We start from the raw sequence: 25,253 nt of genomic DNA, 5'->3' as shown, positions 1-25,253 counted from the left end.
TGCCCCCATGGAGTGAACATAATGGGCTATCTTATTTATGTATTATTTTTTTAATGTGAACTGCTCTGAGAACTTTGGTTGAAGAGCGATATATAAATATATGTTGTAGTCATTGTAGATGCCATTAATTTTTTAAAAAATTATTTTGGATGCTACATGTTTTGTTTTGATGTCTTTATGTGTACATTGCTGTTTTAATTAGGTTTTAAGCCACTTTGGAAATTATGATTGATAGGCAAGTTGTACGTGTTTTAAATAAGGTAAAATAAAGATGGGGTAGAGGTGAAGCTTGATTAAGGAGTAAAGCAGACTTAATGGAGAGCAGACGGAACAAAACAGAGGATATAATTGGTGGCAGGGGACAATAAAGCCAACCATTATGAGTTATGCTCCCAGTCCGAGCAATGTTACAGTAACGTTGTGATAAGAGAAGCAACTTACCTTTACTCACTATTTTCCCCCTTTTTGTCTTCCCTCCCCCTGCATCTCCATTAAAATATAATCAGCACCATGAAGTTTCATTTGACAGATTTTGATTATGGCAAAACACCAGCCCTAAATTCTTGAGAACTATTGTGCAATTCCAAAGTCATTTTACTGATGACTCAAAATGTTCAGAACAGTCTCCCCTCAAATCAGGAAACAGTATTTAAATGCATGAGTTAATTGTAAGTGTTTTTAAATTTACTTTAAGAAACAGATTTTGAAATTTCCCTACAATCATGTGTTCTGGTAACTCAATTAAAAACAAAACAAAACATCTAAGAAATCCTGCTTCATCAGCTGCATCTTTTTAAACAAAAATGAGATCTGGGACTCATGATCATCATAAGATTTAGAGACACAGGAGTTCATTCAGTATTTTAGAATATATAACACAGAGACAGTAAAGGTCAAATCTAATGGCACAGTACTGGGACCATACCCCATATTGACCATCAGTGCCGGTGCAGTGAGAGTAAAATATGCTTGCTCTGTGGTGAGTGGGAGGAAGTCCCTTCCAGCTTCCACTGGGCCCGAAGGATCACAGCGGCAAGTGCAAATGTGTGCTGGAAGACTAATGTGAGTTCTCTGGAAATTTTTCAACTGCAGAATCTTCCCATTCAAATTTTCTCATTTGCATAAGATTTCCCCCCCTCAGAATGTTTTACTATGCAAATATTCCCAACACCCTAAATAAATAGTGACTCGCTTTGGCATGTTATTTGCAGTGATGTAGGGTGGAAATGCTTCAATTTTGAAAAATATTCTGCCCAACTTCATTGTGGAAGAGTAAAGAAGCAGACCTCAAGCTGGTGCCTGAAAACCGTAATTGACATACCTCGCAAGAGTATGTCAATTATGCCCAGCAAGATTGTGCCATGTCACACAAGAGTAAGCCCACTATTCCCAATGGGCTTACTCTGTGTAACATCATTTGTGCTTTTGAAATTTGTGTATAAGCATCATTACTGGGCACAATCAGACCAACAAGATTGTGCCATGTCACACAAGAGTAAGTTCACTATTCCCAATGGGCTTACTCTGTGTAACATCATTTGTGCTTTTGAAATTTGCGTATAGGCTTCATTACTGGGCTGACATTCTCTTGGGCAATATGTTAGCCAGTAATTTATCTTGTGGAGAATGCACAACATATTTCAAACAAATGTCTTCCTCGGGGGCAAAGGATCTTCATTTGTCACATGGCTTGGTCTAGAAATGCAAGAGAGTGTTGAGGTGGTAGAATGGACTGTCCCACTTAAAACTGCCGGCGGGGGGGGGGGGCAGAAATACCACTATGAATGCTCCCCCATACAAATATATTCTCTGCCAACAGAAATTTATCATGTAAGGGATAAAGATTTTAGTCCAGTTCTTAACACGTTGTGCAGATTTTCCATTTGCAGGGAGTTTTTAGTGTGGGGGAGCATTCAAAGATGTGAGCCCCAACCTGCTGTCTGGTGGGAGATTCTACTTGGGGTCCTCTTCATTCTGTCATCTCATTTTGCTGCATGTGTAGACCAGCCAAAAACAATTCACAAAAACAAGATCATCAGGAGATTTGGTGCAGGATGTTATCAGTATGCTGATGGCACCCAAATCTATTTCTTCATGTCAACAACATCAGGAGAAGGCATAACCTCCCTAAATGCCTTCCTGAAGGCAGTAATGGGCTGGATGAGGGATAACAAATGGAGACTGAATCCAGATAATCCGGAGGTACATATTGTGTGGGGTAGGAACTTGGGAGAAGATTTTGATCTGTCAGTTCTGCATGGGGTCATGCTCCCCCGGAAGGAACAGGAACGCAGTCCGGGGGTGCTTCTGGGTCTCAACCTCTCTCTGGTGTCCCAGGTTGAGGTGGTGGCCAGAGGTGCTTTTCATCAGCTCCGGCTGATATGCCGGCTGAACGACCTCCAAATGGTGGTACATATGCTTGTAACCTCTAGGCTGGATTACTGCAATGCACTCTATGTGGGGCTGCCTATGTACGTAGTCCAAGGTGCTGGTTATTACCTATAAAACCCTAAACAGACCCTGGGTATTTAAGAGAATGTCTTTTTCACCATGAGCCCCACCACCTGTTAAGATTATCTCGAGAGGTTCTCGTCTGCAGTTTGCAGACGAGAGGTTCGTCTGCAAAACTTGTTTGGTGGCTACTTGGGGACGGGCCTTCTCCACTGCTACCCCTGGACTTTGGAATGCGCTCCCTGATGAAATATGGTAACTTTTAAAAAGCACTGAAGACACATTTATTCACCCAGGCTTTTAATTAGATTTATGGTTTAAAATTTTTAATGTTGGTTTTAAACAATTTCAATGTTAATTATTTTAATGTTTAAATGATTTTAATCATTTGATTTAGTTTTGATTTTAATTGTTAATTAATTGTAATTGTTTTTGCTTTGATTTAAACCACCCTGAGCCATTTTTGGAAGGGCAGTATATAAATCAAATCAAATCAAATCAATAAACAAGCAAGCAAGCATATAAAAACACCAGGAATCTGGTATTGATTGCGCAAATGCATGTATGAGGATATACAGAAGGCACTGCATACTTTGCAGTTGAAAAGATGGCTTTTAGATCTAGAACCTAGGCTCAAGCCCAATAGCTTATTTGAGGTTGTAAGAATGCAGCCAGATGTTGTGCTTTTGTGCACATTTGAGGAGATCTCTGCAGTGAACAGGCAAACTGCAATTTAAGCTTTCTTATGATTAAAATGCAATCTAAAGGGAGCTAGCAGACTGCAACATAAGCAAGATTGTACAGCTGGAGCTCTGTGGATCACAGTTATTGTGTAAGAATAGCACATCAGTGCAGTGTCATGAGCTGGGATATTATGCTGGCATTGGAAGGGTAATACTTGGTTTTACAGGCATATAAACTCAACACAAATGCTCAGGAACTGAGGAGCTGAGATATATTAAAAATGCCATTCTAAGCTGAATTCTTATTACTAAATAATGCAGTATATAGAGCCTGGCTCAGTGACTGGAATACAAAGAGGTTCTGAGTGGATGCCATGTTTCAGCACCCTGGCCTTAAGACTACATTTGTGTACAACAATCTGAAATGAATGCAGCGCATGGGGAAGGCACTTCTCTGGCATGCAAACACATTCAACCGTTTTGAAGTCAACTCCAGTGGAATGGATTTTATTTGGATTCCTCTTTAGAGTATCTCTTCTTTGCCAGTGAATAAAGACAGCCATTTGCCCAAGTGCAGTCTAACCGCCTGCCATGCTGGCTGTCTAGATAAGTAGTGCTGGGGAAGAGTCAGCTGTCGTGGTGCACGCTGGCATCAACAATGTTGGGAAATGCAGTGAGGAGGTCCTGGAAGCCAAAATTAGGCTGCTAGGTAGCATACTGAAGTCCAGGAACCCCAGGGTAGTGTTCTCTGAAGTGCTACCTGTTCCACATGGAGGACCAGTGAGGCAGGGAGAGCTGAGGGGTCTCAATGCGTGGATGAGACGGTAGTGCCGGGCAGAGAGGGTTTCAATTTGTTAGGCACTGGGATACATTTTAGAGCAAGCAAAAAATGTACAAAAGGGACAGGCTCCACTTGAACAAAGATGGAACCAGACGGCTGGTGCTTAAAATAAAAAAGGTCATAGAGCAGTTTTTAAAATGATGCCTGGGGGATTGCTGACAGGAACTGGGTGGTTTGGCAAGCAAAATCCCTTAAGGTGTGAGGATGCAAATGTTTCAGATAAACAAGAAGGGGGCAGAGTAGAACCAGGAGTAGAGCAGTCAGAAGCACACAGTGGCATTCTTAACCCTGGACCTTGGGGCCCCAGTCCGTGGCCTCCAAGGTTCAGGGGGGCCTCCGGGGGGGCTCCTGTCATCACCCCGTATCTGCGCAGTGCCAATCCGCCAAAGTTTACCTTAATTTTAGCCGCCAATGTGCACAACTGAGGGGTGGGCCGAGCAGGCCTCCCCCACCCTGTGGCGATGGTGGCTGGCAGAGCGGCCACTGGGCCTGCCCGTCTAGCCCAGCGGCCCTTGAAAATTGTGAGGAACTGAACTGCACAGGCACTCTGGCAACTTATTTTAAGCATCAGCAGTCTGGTTCCATCTTGGTTCAAGTGGAGCCCATCCCTTTTGTACATTCTTTGCTTGCTCCAATATGGGCAGGCCCAGTACAGGACAGCTGGTCAAAAAGCTCTAATGATGGTAAGGGAGATAGCACACACCAACGCCAGGTATTTATATACCAATGCCCAAAGCCTCTGAACCAAGATGGGCAAGCTGCAGTGCTTGGTTGCTAATGAAAACATAGATATAGTGGGCATAGCGGAAATCTGGCGAAACAGTAAGAACCAGCGGGACACTGTTATTCCTGGATACAAACTCTACAGAAAGGACAGGGAAGGGAGGATTGCGGGTTGAGTAGCACTGTAGGGATAGAATCCAACAAGCTAGAAAACCTAAGAGGAACAGAGTCTTCCACAGAATCATTATGGGTGGCAATATGAGGACTGAAAGGAAATGTGTTACTAGGGATGTGCCTACCCTCCAGATCAAAACACTGAGAGTGACCTGGAGAAGCAAATCAGAGAAGCATAAAAGAGAGACGGAACTGTACTAATAGGTGACTTCAACTACCCCCACATAGACTGGGCAAATCCACATGCAGGTATTGACAGAGGCGCCAAATTTCTAGACATGCTGAGCGACTGTGCCTTAGAACATTTGGCCATGGAACCAACCAGAGAGAAGGTGTCCAAGGTCTTTGAGAAGGTGACCTTGGACTTAATCTTGAGTGGTGCCCAGGACCTGGTGTGAGATGTCAGAACTGTAAAACCATTGGCTAGCATGACCCATAGTGTGATCCAAATCAGCTTATATGTGAGTGAAACACTGCCATGGAAGTCCAACACAGATGCGTTGGACTTCAGATGAAGAAACTTCTCAAAAATGAGGGGACTGCTCAAAAGGAAGCTGAAAGGGAACACCAAGAGGGCCATATCACTCAAGAAAACATGAAACTTATTCAAAACTACAATAATAGAAGCTCAGTTGGAATGTATACCAAGAAAGTGGAACGGTACCACCAAGTTCAGGACATGCCAGTGTGGCTAACAAGTAGAGTCAACGTAGCTACAAGAGGGAAGAATTCCTTCAGAAAATGGAAGTCCTGCCCACATGAACAGAGCAGAAAGGAATATAAACTCTGGCAAAAGAAATGAAAGGAGACAATAAGAGATGCAAAAAAGAGATCTTTGGCCTGATCCAGCAGGGCTGCTCTTATGTTCTTATTGCCCTACCAAGCAGTGAGGGGGAAAGCCACTTATCCTGCTTCCCTGAATTTCTCCATCAAGTCAAAGTCTGACAAAAGATTCTCCTTCTCACATGGCAGGACAACCAACTTGCCAAGTGGCTACTTCAGCCTGTGGACAATGGTAGCTGGTGTACACACACACCTGTGAAACTTTGCATGGGGGCGCATTTTCACTGAGCTCCCTTTCCCCCTGAAGAGCTCTGTGTCACCCAAAAATTTGTTCCTGGGAGTTATGCAGCCCTTGGGGATATATTTTCAAGTGGCACAGAGCACTTCAGAGGAAAGGAGAGATCAGCAAAAATCAGAGCGCCCCCCCACCCAGGTGCGTTGTCACACTGCTTTACAGTGGAACACCCCAACAGCCAAACATGCGCTTCCTTAGATGCATGAATGCTGCATTAGTCAGGATTTCCGTCACTGAATCTAACGAATCACACTAGAATTCATCCAGTGTAGAGAGTTCTATCCAGGTATTTTCTGTTCTGAATAATGTGGTGTCCCGACTCCAGATAATTTATGAACAAATAAAAAGTCCTTCTAGTATAGATCCTTGGAGGACTTCACTGCTTCTTCCTCCCAGTTTACTGCTATTCTTTACTTCCTATTCTTTAACCAGTTGCTAATCCATGAAGACTCTTATCCCATGACTGCTATGTTTTAACTCAAGAGCCTTTGGTGAGGGATTTTATCAAAAGTTTTTTGTAAGTCCAAGTATATAATGTCTGACAACTCAGAATTAGCTACCGTATTTTATGGACTATAAGACTCACTTTTTCCCTCAAAAAATATCCGCCAAAATTCAGGTGCGCCTTATATGTTTTAACAGTTTAATATGTTAAAACTCTGAAAAATTGGATTAAAATTAAGGTGCGTCTTATAGTCCGTAGCGTCTTATAGTCCGTAAAATACGGTATATGACATTCTCAAACAATTCTAAATAATTAGTGAATTGGGGCTTTCCTTTGCAGAAGCCATTCTGATTCCTCAATAAGTCTCTCTCTCTCTCTCTCTCATATCCCCCCCCCTCTCTCTCTCACACACACACACGCATTATAATGCTTTTTATCAGTTCGCATGGGAAAGAAATTAGGCCTGGATCCCCTTGATTTCTTTATTTCTATTTTTGGTGTTACACTGGCAACCTTCCAATACTCTCAGCTACCTTTCAATCTTCAATTGGAGTCAATTTTTAGTGATATTGCATATTTTTGTTAGAAGTTCAACAATTTCACATTTCAGTTTCTTAAGAACTCATTGGTGTCTGGCATCTAGACCCAATGAGTTATTAGTGGACAATTTTTCAGTTTGCCATGGAACTTAATCTCTTGCTTCCTCCATAGTTCTTCAGATACCCTCTCCTCAAAAAGTGCTTTAACAGTGTGCATCTTGTCCAGATTTTCTGCAGCAAAGACCAATGAAAGGAATTCGCTTCACTTCTCTGCAACATCTCTATCCTCCTTCAGTAAAATATCAAATCAACTAACCAACCAATAAATAAAAAATAAATAGCAGCCCTTCTGGGAGAAAGAGAGATTGGCAAAATATCCCCCCCCCCATGGGACTCTAGACTACTAAATGCTATGGAGGTGCTCTGTACACAGCACCTCCACATGTTGAGGCTGTTGGCCAGTATATTGAGTACTATACTGTCTGGACCAAAAAGTATTTCCCCTTCCCCCACAACTGCGATTCTGTGGACAAGTTTGTTCTTATATTTCCTAGCTTATTGGATTCCATCTCCTCTTTGAAATGAACACCACCCCCAGTGTGCCCTCCTCTGACTATAGATCTCTACTCTGAAGTAACCTCTGATTCTCTCCGTTCCACCAGGGTTCTGATATGCCTGTTACATCTATGTTTTCTTTTGACAGCAAGCACTCCAGTTCCCTCACCTCAGCATTGAGGCTTCAGGCAATAGCATATACACACACCTATACATTGTACAAAGGATGTGGTGTTAGCTTTGTACCAAAAAAACCCAAGAGGTTTGGAACGGAGCTTCTTTCGTCTGGCAAACTAGATTCAGGCATCATTAATTCATGATTCACTCTACCAATGTGGAGGCATCAATCAATAGTATTGACTTGGTTATGCTTGGAGATCCAATCTCACATTTAGGAATATGGTGGTGGATGAAAGCTGTACGCTCCAGGATACGTTTTGGGAAAACATTCCAACATCACAGAAATAGAAGTCAGAGTGTTTGTGGCAAGGAATACATTTAATTAGATTCATTTATAAGGCTCAGCAGCTGTTCTGCAGACAAACAGAAATCTTTGAGATGTCTTTCGGCTCTACATTCAAATTGGTTTCTCCTCCCTCATGTTGGCCACAAGTGAAAAGATGCTTTTGTACAAATGATCATAATCTGTTCCTGGGTTTCAGACAAGACAGGATATATATATACACACACACCCCAAATATTTTTGCATGTATTAGTTTGGCCTTCTCATCTCAGCTTTGCTTTCAAAAACCCTGGCTAGCTTTTTATGCAAAAGATTGGCTGGAAGCCTGAAACAGCATGTATTAGTTATGAAGTTTAAAAAACACATATCCATATCTTGAGGATGTTTTTCTCCCCTTCAAATGGAAAAAGTAGGATTTATTTTTTCTGTTAAGCGAACACAATGCATCCCCCCCACAATAGCCCACACTGTAGATCTTGATGCCAAATGAAAAATCCGCCCCCCCCCTTGATTCTCAGAGATGCGTGTGTTGTTTCACACAGACAGTCTCTTTCCAGGCTCTGCCTTAATATATTAAGACCTGTCTGGGGCTGGAGACAGATGATAATTTTCCAGAGAGCTGAAAGTGATTTGAGAGAGGCACTGTTCCCTGTGGTGAATACACATATTTCTTTTGTCCCACTCCTTCCTCTAATCAAGCATATAGACAGACTTGCAAAACATGTATAGTAGAGGCAAAAATGGGATGAGTGTTTATACAGGATCAGCAGCTATTCCTCTTTCCAACCATCTTTCTCTCTCAGCCCCCATGCTGACACCCTGAATCTATCTTGATTCTATCTCCAGTAATAATTATAGAAGACAGCCAGCATGACATAGTGGTTAGAGTGTTGGACTAGGACCGAGAAGACCCGAGTTCAAATCCCCATTAGATCATGAAACTCACTCGGTGACTCTGGGCCAGTCATATATCTCTCAGTCTAACCTACCTCATAGGGTAGTTGTGGGGATAAAAATAACTCTGAGCTCCTCGGATGAAGAGCGGGATATAAATGTATGAAATAAATAAATAAATAAATAAATAAATAAATAAGATTTGTGTGGGTGTACAAAAGGGTCAGACTCGTATCAACTCACCGTTCTCATACCTTCATGCATTCAAAGATCCCATTTGCACAGATGCCTATTATGTATACATCCACATATTAATAGGCTTCCACTGTAATCTGTACAGTTCTTGGAAAAAATGGAGGGTCCATGTCAGGCTTCTATGCAAAGAGGACCCTTGAATGCATGGAGGTCAGGGGCAGAGCCAGAAAGTGGAAACCAAATCCCTCTCCTTCATATTCACTGCACACATAATACTCCCATTCAGACATTTACACTCATGTACAGTTTTCAGAAATGAGGTGGAAGTCCCACCCAACACATCACTCACTCTTCCCTCCTGGGCAGGCGAGTCACACTTACAACCTTCATATGAAGAGAAGCAGGCTGTAAGCATGATGGCTGTCACTTCCATAATCAGGAGGCTCCGGCAGCCAAGCCTCCCAATCACGGAAGAGCCCACCCTCATGCTTACTGCCTGCACCTGTTCAGGTGAAGACTGTAAGCTTGATGGACCCACCTGGCAGGGGAGAGCAACTGACATGCCAAACAGGACTTCCACCTCATTTTCGGAGGCTGTATCAGCCTCCCCTGATAACGTCTGAATGGGGCTAAGGAATGTCTGCACAGCACTAGAAATAATGTTGGGGTTGTTAATTTTAACCCCCAGTAGGTAAAACAGCAGGGCACTAAGGAATGAGCGCACACTCCAGTTACAGAGTAGGTAGCAGAGGATGGTTTAGTTGTTGCAGCTATTTAGAGAAAATACATGGAGTTCTTTGTAGAACTAAATACTAAGTATTTATTGGTTAAATACACTTGGGTAGGAAAGACCTAAACCTAATTTAAAGGACTACATAATGAATAGGTAAGGAGGGGCAGAGATGTTTCCATCTTCTCTCTAGGAAGAAAGGAAGGATTGTGACTCAGCACAGGAAGTGCAGAAGAGACAGATCAGGGATCATAGAGTAGAGACAGGTAGAACAGTTAAGGAGACCCTCACTCACTATCTCTACTCCCAGTGCCCCTAGTGGTCATTGGGATAGTTGATGCAAAAGGTCGATGCACTGGAACTCCATCTCCAACAAATAACCTGCACTGCGGATACATGTTTACCCAATGGTTACCACACTGTTGTGAGGTTGGGCAGTCATGTTCCCTGATTCAGCATGGCTAATCTGCATACAGAAGAGGTATTCCACATGTGTATCACCCTTCTGGATTGGGTCTCATGTGCAGAAGGAGCAAACTCCCATATGCCATACCTAGAGTTGTATGTGTTTTATTTAATTTATCTACTTGACTTATTTATATACTGCCTAAGCATATGACTCAAGGTGGTTGTGCCCATTTCTGCATCAGGGCTGCAAACACATTATTAAACTGTTGCCATTCAACCCAAACATCTATTTGCAGGATGGTGGGGGAGGGAGGCATAATTCCTGGTACTGCTTCTCTCCATGAGCAACAAGCAGTGGCGCTCTTACTTCTGGACTTTGGGGCCGAAGTTCAGGGCCTCCACACACCCTGGGGCCCCCCAAATCCTTCTTAGACTGTCCCAGCTGGTGTGGTTACTGCTGGCCCACACTGCACCAGGTGGCCAAGTGTGATTGCGACCTGTGCCAGGTGCTTTGGAGACGGGGTAGGGGAGTGGAGAAAGAGATATGTGGGATGGGAATATGTTAAGTTGCGTGTTGAAATGTTTCTGCTAATGCATATTAGCAGGGTCTTTTTTGTATGGGGTGGCATATAAATATAATAAAATAAATAAATATTTGCATGAATATACCAGTTTTATATTCTTACATTCTTGTGAGTTCAATTTATTTATTTATTACATTTATAAACTGCCCCATCTGAAGGCTCTGGGCAGTCTACAAGAAGTTTGTACAAAATTGCTGTTTGTGCCCTCAGAAACCCATGTGTTAAAAATTGTGTGTGTGTGTGTGTGTAGGGGGATGATGCTTAACTTGCAGTGGGGAAGGGAGGGACTCCAAAGGCTTAGGTCCAGGCTCCAAGATTACCTACGTGCACCTCTGGCGACAAGTGCTCCCAAAATGGACAAGGCTGATTATTTGTTTGGAAGGGAGATAGATACTGCATTCAGGTAACACAAACATGGCCTGAATCAGTGTCACAGGCTCCTAGCCAAACAGCCAAGGTAGGAAGAAGAGAGAGGAACTAGTCTTTTAAGAAGACCAACATACCCTTATGCATAGTCCTCCTTCTACACATGTTGGGAGTTCCTGTGTATGGCGTTCTTTTCATCCATTCCTACTGTAGAAGTGCCAGGTGGTTGTTATTCAGCTCTGTGGAAACCTCATCGGGGTGGAGGAGAGGGAGTCATTTCAGAAATCCATTTTGCCCTCACCAATGACCCTGTGGATACAAAGTTGCTGCTGGGCAAGATTCTGCATAAATACTAAAATGGGATGCCATAAGTATATGGATGACACCCAGCTCTCTCACTGCTTTTCATCTCTTTCTGGTTCCATGGCATGAAGATTGTAAAAGAATAATATATTAGTTATATATTGATTGATTAAGTGCTGTCAAGTTGGTGTCGACCATATAGAGAGATTCTCTCCAGGATGATCTGTCTTCAACTTGGCCTTTAAGGTCTGTTCTGCTTTCATGAACCCAAGGAACGTCACTGAGAGAATACACAAGTTTGGTACTGAAATAGCTATCTATGATGGAAGCTCCCTGCTCTCTCCAGACTGCATAGCCTGTCATTATTACCTCAATCTCATTAGCAGTCAGTTTCAGATGGCTTGCCTGCATCCAGAACCCCACTACCTCCAGCTCCCTCCAGAGGCAGACACACAATGGGGCCTACAAGATAGTCAAGAGGGAGAAAAGTGACAAGTGGAGACAGGAGATGCTAGTTTGCAGATAGTGCACAAGAAAAGATGGAGTAAAGTTGGCAGTAATTTTTTGAGTTCTTTTCCTTTTCACTGAAACAATCAGCTTTGCAAATTATAATATTTCAGAGGTGTGCACTGTTTGCGATTTATCTTGTACCTCCTGCTCCAATAGCTACCATGTTCAATGGTGCATTGGTAATGCCAGCCTTATAAATTAGTTGTGTTTCATCATGGCTTAAATTCAAGATCTGTCTTTTTAAGTTCTTAAAAAATGCTGTTTGAAGCAGACAATCACTCCTAGTGTCATTTGTGAGCAAGATTCCAATTTTAAAGGCTTACGGGAAAGGTTCACTTTACTACAAGCTTGAGATTCCACTTTCTTCGAGTTCATTGGCACGACAAGGTGCTTAAGAGCCAGAGCAAATATTTTGTTGGGCCTCTACTTACATACAGTATGTTTTTGATTACACATAAGAGGATTCAGAGAAGGAAGCTGTAAAGGAAAGAAGGAATGGTGTTCAAGAGGGAAAAAACCCAAAACACACACATATGTAGAAATGGTGTAAGAAATATTTTCCCAAAGGGTGCTGGGACACAGAAGCAGAAAGAGGGGTTTTTTAAAAAAAGTGTTAACACAGCTGGAATTTTATGCATCATAATGAAGAAAGATCAGAAAGTCTCAGCATTCTGCTCTGGAGAAGTGGGACTGAAACAATGAGGGATAGACTCGTGTGAGTGGCTGAGAAAACAAAACGATGCTAAAGGAGCAAAGTCAGAAATAATCTTCCTATGTCTAAACGCAAAGCTGAAGTTTATTAAAGCTAATCAGAAATCTGGCAAAGAAGAAAGGGAAGTGCAGAGAAAGAAACATTGGTCTTACTTGTGAAGGGTTCTTTTTTGCAGTGTCTGAGGTCATCCTTAACAATGGGTTGTGTGCCAATCATGCTTCAGGAAGACAGGAAGTAGATTTTCAAAGAAGAAGCTCATATCCAGTAGCTAGGTAGAAGGCAGCCAACCCCCAGTTCCAGAACTGTCAAGCAAGGAAAAACAACGCTCTAGAGACTGTATAGAGAAAGACAAAACTAATGGAGTTAAGAAGAGGATTAGCCCAAATAATGAAGAAAACATAGAAGAAAAAGCTTGACATGGAGGGGAATACTGAGAACCCTGGGAGTCGTCCACCTCCCATAACTGGCAGCCTCAAAACTGTTGAGAGAATCAAAGAAAAAACAATGAAAAAACAACCGTGGGTGGGCTGGATGACCTCAGACACTGCGAAAAAGAACCCTTCACAGATAAGACCAATGTTTCTTTTTCCACAGTTATTGGAGGTTATCCTTATCAATGGGGCATGCCCAAGCCGGAAAAAAACAGAAGACCATGAGGAAAGAGCGGATGTATTAAACCACCTGTTGCAAAACCGTACGGCCGAGAACTGCCTGGGATGAAAAACAAGGAGACTTTGTAGTGCTTAACAGTGAAGTTGAAGACCAGGTGGCTGCCTGACATATGACTTGGAGGGGAGCATTCACCAAGAATGAGGCCGAGGTGCTAACACAATGTATGGAGTGGGTGGTGATGTCTTTTGGAAAGGGGAGGTGGAATGACTCGTAGGCTAATATGATAGTGGCTCTAATCAATTTGGCTAGAGTGGTTAGGAGACTTTATTTCCCAACAAAGTGGGGTGGAAGGAAACAAATAGGAAATCAGAGTGATGAAAGGTTTTAGGAAGACATAGGTAAATTCGTAGTGCTCTGTGAACATCTAGTGTGTGCCAACACATTTCCTTGGGATAGATAGGAGAGGGACAAAAGGAAGGGAGGACCACATCCTGGGATCTGTGGAAAGAGTGTTGACCTTTGGAAAGAAGGTCAGATCTAATCAGAGAATAATGGTGTCCTGTTGAAAAGTGCAGAGCTCTTTGCGTGCTGAAAGATCCCTGAGTTCAGATACTCTGAGAGCAGATGTAATGGCAACGAGGAAAAGGACCTTGTAGGGGAACTGAATGGAGGGGTTCGAATGGAGTCTGAGTGAGTGTGTTGAGGACTTTGTTGAGGTCCCAGGAAGGGTATCTGTATACAGGAGGGGGAGCCAAGTTGTTGACCTCTTTGAGGAAACATCTCAGGTGAGGATGCAGTAGGGAAGAGCCCTAGAGGTTAAGGTCCAAAATCAGAGAGAGGGCTGAAACTTGTCTGCGTAGGGAATTAGGACGAAGGCCAATGTCTAAGCCTTCCTGCAGGGAGGAGAGAACCTCTGGGACTCCAGCTGAGGTAGGTACAAAGCATTTTCTACATGCCCACCTTGAGAAGGCTGCCCAGGTGGCCTGATAGATATGATTAGTGATGGTCTTCTCAATGCGAGGATTGTATTCTGTACCAAGATAGGGTATCCGCTGTCTTTCAGGGCAGAGCATTCAATGTCCAAGTGTAAAGTTGGAGCTATTCTGGGTCTGGGTGAAGTATGGGCCCTTCGTAGAGAAGATCCAGATGTGGAGGAAGAGGCCAGGGGTCCCTGGTGGAGAATGTGACCAGAACTAAAAACTACGGCATCTGGGCCAGTGTGGGGCAATGAGGATGATGTTTGCTTTTCCCCGAATGATTTTCTGAAGAACTTTGGCTATGCTGGCCATCAGTGGGAACATGTATAGGAGACCTGGAGGCCACAGGGACAGTAGTGCATCTGTCACCTCCACCAGGGGAGACAGGAACCTGGTGAAGAACCTCAGAGGTTGATGATTTATTGGAGAGGTGAAGAGGTCCACATTTGGGAGGCCTAGATTGGAAGTCATCAGGTTGAATACCTCTGGGTGTAATGACCATTCTGCTGGGTCTATGTTTTTCCAGCTCAGCTAGTCTGCCCTCTGGTTCTCTGTCCTCTTGTTCTGATGAGAGGGAGGCTAGATGAACCTCTGCCCAGGATAAGAGAAGGGATGACTCCTTCACCAGAGCACAGGATCTGGTTCCCCCTTAATTCATAATGTGAGACTTCGCTGTCACATTGTCTGTGAGAACATGAACTTTTCATGCTGAATTAGTGGAAGGAAGTGTAACAGGGCTAGGCAGATCAACCTTAGTTTGAGCCATTTGAGGGCCTGACACATATATTTAGCAGGAGGAGATAGAGTAACTATCCTCTTAGTCCTAGCATAGCATCTCTCCAGTGGATGTTGTAACCCCTGCTAACTGGGCAAAGAGGCACATTTTTAATGTGGTGATTCTCTTTATTTAGCAGGGGGAGAGTAACTGGCCCTATCCACCCCCAGCACAGTACCTCCAGTGACTGTTGCTGGTGTCTATCTTATGTTTTGTTTTTAAATTGTGAGCCCTTCCGGAACAGGGGTCCATCTTCTTTATTTGTTATTTCTCTGTGTAAACTGCCCTGAGCCATTTTTGGAATGGTGGTATAGAAATTGAATGAATGAATGAATGAATAAAAAGTATTGAATCACTAGAGACATCTGCTTATTCTTTGTCGGATTCTTGGAGGTGGGGGTTGGGATGAAGGAATTTGGAGGGAGTCTAGAAGGGGGCCCTGAGAAATGGTCTTCAGCACCCAGGCATCTGAGGTAGCGGGCTCCCAGACTGTTGAGAATCTTAGGAATTGGCCCCCGACCAGCAAGGAGTCATTGCTTGTGTTCATGTTGAGAAGCAGGGGTGTTGGAGTGTCTGAAAGGTTGGTTTATGGGGTTCCCTCAGTTTTGCTGTTGCCACTGGGGGCACCAGGAGGCTTTGAAATTGGAGTTGTATGATCTGTTATCTCTGAAGGAATTGGAAGCTATTCTGGATAATGACCTGTAGGGGTGAAAATTATTAGACGTAATTCTAAACAGTCTATGAAAATCTCTTCTGGTGGAGGGCATGGTCTTTTTCTTATCCTGTGTTTTCACGAGAACCAGCTTGAGAGACTCCCTGAACAGTTTCACTCCTGAGAAGGGAAAAGAAGTGAGGTTGAGTTTGGATTTAGAATCAACCCGCCAGTCCTTCAACCAAAGACACCCTCTAACTGCCACCCCGGCTGCAATGGATCTATAAGAGCGTTAGATGCAATCCAAACTTGTATCGGCCATGAAGGCTGTGGCCTTGGCTAACTTATTGATGCCTTGTCTAAGCCTCTTGTTCTTAGGGGGTACAAGCTGAACCAATTCCTTAGCCCATAGAAGAGAGGGTCGAGCGAAAACGGAATTAGAGGCAGCAGTTCAAACGACCAAGGATGAAGCGTTGTGAACATTGTAAAGAAGAAAATCACATTTCTTATCCTTGGGAATCTTCAATTTTTCGTCCCCATCCTTATTCATGAGTGTCCCTGAAACCAATTCGGCCAAGGGTGCATCTACAACAGGAGATACCAACTTAGCCATAACATCATCAGGAAGAGAATAGAGTTTAGGGCAGAAAGCCATGGGCTTAGCTGCAAAGGGAACCTTCCATTCTGCTATCACAGTGTCTCTAGAACGGGGGTGGGTGGGGGGGAGAACAGTACAGGTAGGGGAGGAGGAGGAAGGAAATACTATCTGGTCCAAACCTGTCTGTTGTGATACCACCCTGGGAGAGACATCTTTAATGGCTCTCCTCACTTTGGTCAGCAAGACCTCAAATTCTGTTGCTGGAAATAGGTGAATTGGATTGGTCGTTTGACTGGCTGATTCTTCCTCAGAAAGTTCCCCTTCTTCAGATTCCAAAGAAGAGTGAGAGGGACCTGAAGGGGGAGGTTCTGAAGCAGGCTTTTGAGGTATCACAGGAGATGGAAAGATGAAGGGAATGACCAGTATGAGAGATGGGGTAGGAAGGTTTGGGTTCAGTACTGAAGGAGTAGGAGTAGGCTGGGGACAGGAAGGTCTCTTAGGAGGAGGGGATCTTATTGTGAGGAAGAAGGAGGAGGAAGAGGCAGAGGTCTTTTGTTGGGTCTGTGTTTGTGGTGTCTGGGTAAAAAGTGCCCTTGTTCATTATCAGGAATGACCCCACCACCACACCCGCTGGTAGGACTGGAACCTGGAGAAGAGGACAGAAAGACAGGCTTACTGGGGCATGGGGGTGGGGGGGAGAACAAGTACAGAGGGTCATAGTTTTCAACTCCCTCTGAATAAATTGCCTTAGGCAAAACTCCATGAGAGGAGTAAACCTATCAGAAGATTCAGTGCTCCCTGCAGAAGTATTACTCACATCCCTTGGAGGCAAAGGAGGCTGCTCATTTGGAGGCTGAAACAGCAGGGCAGGAGACGCTGGGAGATCTGGGAGGGGATGACGACGGGTAAATCGGGTTCATGTAAGAGAACAGAAAGGAACACAAACTCTGGCAAAAGAAATGCAAGGTGACAATAAAGGAGGCAAAAAGAGAGTTTGAGGAACATTTAGCTAAAAGCATCAAGGGGAATAACAAAAACTTCTTTAAATACATCAGAAGCAGGAAACCTGTCAGGGAGGCAGCTGGATCATTGTCTAGCTCAGGGATTCTCAAACTTGGGTCCTCAGGTGTTATTGGACTTCAACTCCCATAATCCCCAACCAAAGGCCACTGAGGCTGGGGATTATGGGAGTTGAAGTCCAATTATACCTGAGGACCCAAGTTTGAGAATCCCTGGTCTAGCTAAATGAATCAAGGGGAATAACAAGACTGGAAAGTAGCCAATGTAACACCGATTTTCAAAAAGGGATCCAGGGGCAATCCAGGAAATTACAGGCAGGTTAGTTTAACATTCGTTCCAGGCAAATTGATGGAAAGCATCCTCAAGGATAAAATTGTAAAGCACATAGAAAAACAGGCCCTGTGGGAGTGAACCAGCATGGCTTCTGCAAAGGTAAATCTTGCCTCACAAACCTTTTGGAGTTCTTTACAAGGGTCAACAAGTGTGTGGATAAAGGTGATCCAGTTGACATAGTATACCTGGACTTCCAAAAAGCTTTCAACAATGTCCTCATCAAAGACTCCTGAGGAAACTTAGCAGTCATGGGATAAGGGGACAAGTACATGTGTGGATTGCTAACTGGTTGAAGGACAGAGGGTAAGTATAAATGGAGAGTTTTCACAATGGAGGGAAGTAAGAAGTGGGGTCGCCCAGGGATCTGTACTGGGACCGGTGCTTTTTAATTTATTCATAAATTATCTAGAAGTGGGGTAAGCAGCAAGGTGGCCAAATTTGCAGATGATACCAAACTCTTTTGGGTAGTGAAATCCAAAACGGATTGTGAGGAGCTCCAAAAGGATCTCTCCTAACTGGGTGTTGGCAAGTGTAAAGTAATGCACATTAGGATGAAAACCCCCAAATATAGGCTGATAGGATCTGAGCTGTCGGTGACTGACCAGGAGACGGATATTGGGGTCCTGGTGGACAGCTCATTGAAAGTATCAACTCAATGTGTGGCAGCTGTGGAAAAGGCCAATTCCATGCTAGGGATCATTAGGAAGGGGACTGAAAATAAAACGGCTAATATTATAATACCCTTATACAAAACTATGGTGCGACCACACCTGGAGTACTGTGTACAATTCTGGTCACCACATCTGAAAAAGGACATTGTAGAACTGGAAAAGGTGCAGAAGAGGGCAACCAAGATGATCAAGGGCCTAGAGCACCTTTCTTATGAGGCAATGCTACAACACCTGGGCCTACAACACCTGGGCCTATTAGAAAAGAGACGACTGTGGGAAGACATGATAGAGTTCTATAAAATGCATGGTATGGAGAAACTGGATAGAGAGAAATTATTCTCCTTCTCACATAACTCTAGAAATAGGGGTCATCCCATGAAATTGATTGCCAGGAAATCTAGGACCAACAAACAGAAGTACTTTTTCACACAATGCATAATCCACGTGGAATTCTCTGCCACAAGATGTGGTGACAGCCAACAACCTGGATGGCTTTTAGAGGGGTTTGGATAACTTCATGGAGGAGAAGTCTATTATCGGCTACTAGTTGCAGGGGATTAACAGCAGAAGAGAGGGCATGCCCTGAACTACTGCCTGTAGGCTTCCAGTGGCATCTGGTGGGTCACTGTGTGGAACAGGATCCTGGACTAGATGGGCCTTCGGCCTGATCCAGCATGGCTGTTCTTATGTTCTTATGATGCCTAAAATCACCCTACAGAATCCTTTTCCCTCACTCACAATTTAGTAGGAGAGTCGCTAACTTGAGCAGCTACGAATGGAGAGTAGCTAACTTGAACTGCTACTAATTTCATATGAAATTAGACATCAAACCAGAGTAGACATCATACACTTGTCAGCTCAATATAGCAATTTCTCCCCTACAAAACAGCATGGCAAAATACGGTAGCTTCCCAGTGCAGAAGCACAGCCGAAAGCATCTCCGGAGCTCACCAAGGCCACAGGGGAGTTGTCAGTCACTGGAAGTAGGTATATGGCCAACACTTGGGCTGTCATAATCAGAAATCGCATAGTGTGAAGAGATCAACGCATCTTGGCTCCTATTTTGCTGGAGCAGTCAAGCATGCTTACAATATGCATGATTGCACTATGAAGCAGTCTACTCCTTTGTGGATGTGGGGCGGGTGGGGGGAGGTATACCAGCCAACATCCGGCTCCATCATGTCAAAATCATATCAGGTCGCAGGTGCCAGCATCTTACCAGCAAGTCAGTATAGTTGCCCTTGTTAGCAGAGGCACCCTGATAGATGAGAGAGCATTAGGGTTAGACGCCCTGAGCCATTTTTGGAAGGGCGGTATAGAAATTGAATTAATAATAATTACTAATAATAATTAAAATCCTGTTGCAGGTGTAGTTCAGGTAAGAGTGGGCTGCTTCTGGTGTACATTCCACATAAAAAGAATATCAGAAGTGCCCTGCTGGACCAAACTCAGGATCCATCTTGTCTAGCATTCTGTCTCCAGCTGTGGCCAGCCCTGCATCTTCGAACCCATGAAGAGCAATATCCCTATCTTCTTTCTGGCTGACATCAGTAGTTCAGGCCTCATATTTAAAACTCAGATATTTCTAATGTCCGATAAAAGCAAGATCTGGGAAAATATCTGGACATGCAAACATTCCAGCGTGTAGCTGAACCTGTGGTTCATATCCAATGATAAGATATTTCAAGGCCTCCAAGCATGAAAAGCTCTGGAAAGAAGCATGAGTAAACATTTATACACGTATAATTCAAGAGGGGAAAGAAGGAGCATATAAAATTATTTTGTTCGCAGTCGAATGCATATAATTCATTGTAATCAAACCTGATTCATAGTAATTCTACAGCAAGAAGTTTCAAAACACACCCCCTCCCCTCCCAATACATATGTACTTGCATTATGAAAAGGATTATAAAGTATGGGCCTCTTATAGGAAGGAGCAAAGTAAATTGTGAAGCCATGACTGCCATTTCTAGAGTAAGTGTTTGTTAAAATTTGAATTGAAAAGGTTTGAATAAAAAGCTTTTTGTCCTTCTTCCAAGACCAGTTCCTTCCTCAGCAGGGCATAAAAATTCTACATCTCCAGCCACCCAACATGATGGTTATTTGTTCCTTCAAATCCTTTCTCCTCTAGATTAACCCATTAACACTCTTCCAGTGTCTTTCCAGAAGGGATGTGCACGGAACTGGTTCCATGCACTCCTGGGAGGGCGGGGGGGGGGGGTTCCCTTAAGAGGCAGGCAAGGCTGCCTACCTGCCAGATCCCACCCCGCCGCTCTTCCCCCTCTGGTGCTCTCCCCAAAAGCAGGCGTGTGGGAATGCAGCGTCCCTCCCTGCGTTGCCACACAAACGCACATGTGTGGCGATGCAAACCGGGGCTCAGGGAGGGATGCTGCAGGCCCGTGTGCCCACTTTTGAGGAGAGCACCGGAGGGGGAAGAGCTATGGAGCGGAAGCTGGCAGGTTGGCAGCCTTCCCTGACTCTTAAGGGAACTCCTCCCCTCCATGTTTGAAACGAAAGAGAGAGATTCTTTTCCCTCTCACACAACACTAGAACCAGGGGTCACTCCATGAAATTGATTGCCAGGAGTTCTAGGACCAACAAACGGAAGTACTTTTTCACACAACGCGTGATCCACTTGTGGAACTCTCTGCCACAGGATGTGGCGACAGCCAACAACCTGGATGGCTTTAAGAGGGGTTTGGATGACTTCATGGAGGAGAGGTCTATCAATAGCTACTAGTCGGAGGGCTGTGGGCCACCTCCAGCCTCAAGGACAGGGTGCCTCTGAGTACCAGTTGCAGGGGAGTAATGGCAGGAGAGAGGGCACACCCTCAACTCCTGCCTGTAGGCTTCCAGTGGCATCTGGTGGGCCACTGTGTGAAACAGGATGCTGGACTAGATGGGCCTTGGGCCTGATCCAGCAGGGCTGCTCTTATGACTCGGACCCTGGTCCACAGAAACGGTTCAACGCTCCAGAAAAGGAGCACCAGACTGGTTTTGTGCACATCCCTACTTTCCAGCAAAGACAGGATAAATAATTAACTTATGAGCACACTCCTTTCTGACTAATAATTTATTCACCTACTTAGCTGAGACAAGGAGGAGCTTTTTTTCACCTAGCAGAGAGACAGAGGCTCAATTTTAAACTTCAAAGCAAAGAAACAGTGCAAGAAAAGTCTGTACAACTTGTTAACTGAAAAGCCTCATTTGTTTTTAGAAGAGAGCAGGGCCTAGTGCTGGGTTGCACAACTCAAATGCCCTGGTGGGCCGGAACCATCCACAACTCGGCGTGCAGGGGCTGAGGTCAATTTTTGGCACATTATTACATTAAAATTAAAAATATTATTAGTTACTTGTGTGGCTCTATTTCCCCTGTCAATGGACCCATAGTTTCAACCAAGGATAGTGGCCAGAGAACAGGTCCTGTCCCTGTTCACTCAGTCGGGCCCCTGGAGTGCATGCCAGCCCCAAACAAATGCCAAATCCTATCCTCTCCCTAAATTGTTTTTGCTTTCAGGCTGCAAAGCTAGGCATGCTTACAGGGGAGTAACATGGGAATTACATGGCACACCGAATGAAGCATATTTCCGAGAAAGCATGCACAGGATGGCACTATAAGGCAGTTTCCAGCTCCTGTATTGCTGCAGGGTACCTGGGGGCCAGTAAAGTCACTGCGGGCCGAATCTGGTCCCCAGGCCTTACGTTGTGCAAGCCTGGCCTAGTGTCAGGACTCATCCATACTGGACAGTGGCCAGAGGCCCAAGGGCTATCAAAGACCCAGAGTTGAACTCTGGGCCCTGACCATTGCCTATATTTGAGGAGCAACAGCAGCAGCAAAACTCTCACTGACAGTTGCTCCACTGCTGCCCTCTCAATACAGGAGTGGAAGCTTTCTCCCCGAGGTTCTTTCCATGACTCAGGGGATTCTGACAGCTCCATTTGCAGATGGGGAGGGCCCGAAGATATTACCCCTGAGCAAGATGCTCTGTCTCTTTTGTCGCTCTCCCCATTCACTAATAGGCTCCCTCCAGACGCTCCTGCAATGAGAGGCAAGCTGGGACTTATCTAGATGGCAACAGCAACCCAGAGCGCTTTGTAGAGGCTGCCATCTTTGCTTCAACAACAATGCAGTACACCCATTCCATCAGTGATGGGACAGGTGAACTGCATTGATTAAAAGATGATGCTTTCTAGCACAGTCACCACAAAGCACTCCAGACCACTGTCACCCAGGTAAGTCTCTCCAGGGCCTAAGAAGCCCACCAAAGCACTGAAACCTGCCCTGGCATAGAGTCCTGAACAACTCCAAGAAGATCTAAAGCAGCAGATGGATTCAGACTAAATACTAATTCAAAGTCTGATTCGGGGGCCTGAAGCCCCCGGAAAAGCTCCAGTGTTAATATGTGGGGTATTTTCTTACTAATTTCTTCTGAGATAAAGTAATCCACTTATTTGGAATTGATAATATTTATCAATTCTTTCTTCTTCAAAAGCCTTTCTTCTTCAAAAGCCTTCAAAATAAAACAAAAACCCTAGGAGAAACTCAACTATAAAATCATAAAATCCCAACAGCACAGCCAAAAAGCATGATGAAATGTACAGCTAAGGACCACCATAGGAACCCCACCATTCAACATCAGATGTCCTCACCAGTGTCCCTTTGCTGTCTGAGGTTTATGAACATGAACACAAACAGAGGTTTATGAACATGACAGAGGAACAACCAGAGGTTTATGAACATGAACACAACCAGAAAGATAAAGTACCTAAGTAGGCCTATAGTGCGATGCCTGTGTCCAAGCAAGCACCAGGTAAATATCAAGGCAGAAGCAAGATGATCAATGACATTCAATCAATGGAAAACCATCAGTGCGTGACAGAAGGGAAACTAAAACTAAAGTGTTTAGTGCTAATTGTCAATTCAAACAGGAAACGTGAGGAATAGGTCCAAAAAGGACCGATCCTCAATTCCAATTAATCTGTAGGGGCTAATTACATGGATTTCAGTTATATTGTCAAGATGTGGCAGCAAAAATAACCTTGCCTGAGACAAACAACTGAAAGAATGACTAGACAAAGCAACAAGTAGAAACAAAGCAACAAGTAAAACTGAATAATGATTGCCATCTCTTTTTTCACCCCCATACAAACAGGAATTAAAATATTGATGATTTTGCTCGCAACTCTTCTTGCCCAGAAATGGAAGTTTGGGGCAGTCTACAAATTTGATTATAGATTTAACTCTGCCCTTTTCAAGAAATACATGTCTAATTCCAAATGCCTGTTCCTCTTATTGGTCATACATTGTATACTTTATGTATTAGAGTACAATGGCGCAGCGAAGAAATAACTTCCCTAGCAAGCAAGAGGTTGCTGGTTCGAATCCCCACTGGTATGTTTCCCAGAATATGGGACACACCTATATTGGGCAGCAGTGATGTAGGAAGGTGCTGAAAGGCATCATCTCACAATGTATAAGAGGAGGCAATGGTAAACCCCTCCTGTAGTCTACCAAAGAAAACCACATGGCTCTGTAGTTGTCAGGAGTCAACACCGACTCGACAGCACAACTTTATCTTACCTTTAATGGGCTTTAGCCTTTTTCTTAAAAAATAAAAAAAATCAACTCTCCAGGGTTAGTGCACCAGGGTAACCACTCAGTCCAAACCCTTTTAGCCGTTTAAGCTGCTCGCAATAGTATTTCTCAACAGCCACCACCATCAAGTTGTCAAGGGCCATTTAGATGGAGCAAACATACATACGTAAGTAACAGGAACAACATCACCATCTGTCCTGACCAAATTTCTGCATTCCTCTTCCTAATCTGCACATGAAACAATCAAGGAAATTCCTGGCATGAAGCATGGGTACAAATTGTTATTCTGACACAGAAGAGGCGGAAAGACATAGAACATACATGACAAAATACAGGCCTATTTAGTCGAATGCCATTCTTCACTGCTTGGTTGAAACAGAATTACCAAGCAGGGCTCAGAAGTTCTTGAAATCCTTTGTTCAAGCCTTTTCAAAAGATCCAAATGGCACTGATTTATGTCTTCTATGCTACCCCTTGCAAATCCAGTTAAGTCAAGTGTTCCTTATGTATGCACCAGGTAGAATTCAGCACAAAGAAAAAGATCTACTAGTCCCACTTCTTTTTAAACCTAAGTCATGCATTCATGATGACAAGATATCTTGTCTGCACCTCCAGGGCCCTGGGCCAACCAGAACTGGACAAAACATGAATGACATCCTGCACTGGAGCTGAGTAATTGCACCTCTGCTAGGGAACAAAAACTTAATTAAGATTTAAATTGAGAATCCCAGGAGGCTTGTGAGTAAACAAAGGAAAGACAACATATATGCATAATAATTTGAGACTGATGGCTTTGCAAGTTAGAACAGCTTAAAGAAAGGTAAAGTGTGCTGTCAAGTCAATTTCGACTCCTGGCACCCACAGAGCCCTGTGGTTTTCTTTGGTAGAATACAGGAGGGATTTACCATTGCCTCCTCCCGTACAGCATGAGATGATGCCTTTCAGCATCTTCCTATATCGCTGTTGCCCACTTTAGTATCAGTGGGGATTCAAACTGGCAACCTTCTGCTTGTTAGTCAAGCATTTCCCTGCTGCGCCACTTAATGTGGCTTAGAACAGCTTAGGCCCAGAGTATTTAAGAGAATGTCTTCTTCACTATGAGCCTCATCACCCATTGAGATCATCCAGGGTGCTTTGTTTGCAGTCGCCACCAACTCTTCCAGCGGCTACACAGCAACGGGCCTTCTTGGTTGCCTCCCCAAGACTCTGGAATGCACTCCTTGTTGAAATAAGAGCCTCCCCATCTCTGAGAACTTTTTAAAAAAGTTTCTAAAGACATATTTGTTCACCAAAGTTTTTGACTATTATTTATTTTATATTTTTATCCTGCTTTTCTTTTGAGGAGCCCAGAGCTGTGTACGTGGT

At 44.0% G+C, this 25,253-nt stretch overlaps 1 long non-coding RNA gene across 1 annotated transcript in view; it reads right to left on the bottom strand.

The window, feature by feature from the left end:
• LOC128347173 (uncharacterized) overlaps positions 1–25,253 on the bottom strand; it is a 50,708-nt gene that overhangs the window by 4,938 nt on the left and 20,517 nt on the right. The gene's annotated exons all lie outside the window — the stretch shown is intronic.

The sequence above is a fragment of the Hemicordylus capensis genome, chromosome 2 (assembly GCF_027244095.1).
Source record: "Hemicordylus capensis ecotype Gifberg chromosome 2, rHemCap1.1.pri, whole genome shotgun sequence".
Taxonomy (NCBI): domain Eukaryota; kingdom Metazoa; phylum Chordata; class Lepidosauria; order Squamata; family Cordylidae; genus Hemicordylus; species Hemicordylus capensis.
The sequence above is the reverse complement of the archived record's forward strand: the minus strand, read 5'-3'. Positions and strand labels throughout refer to the sequence as shown.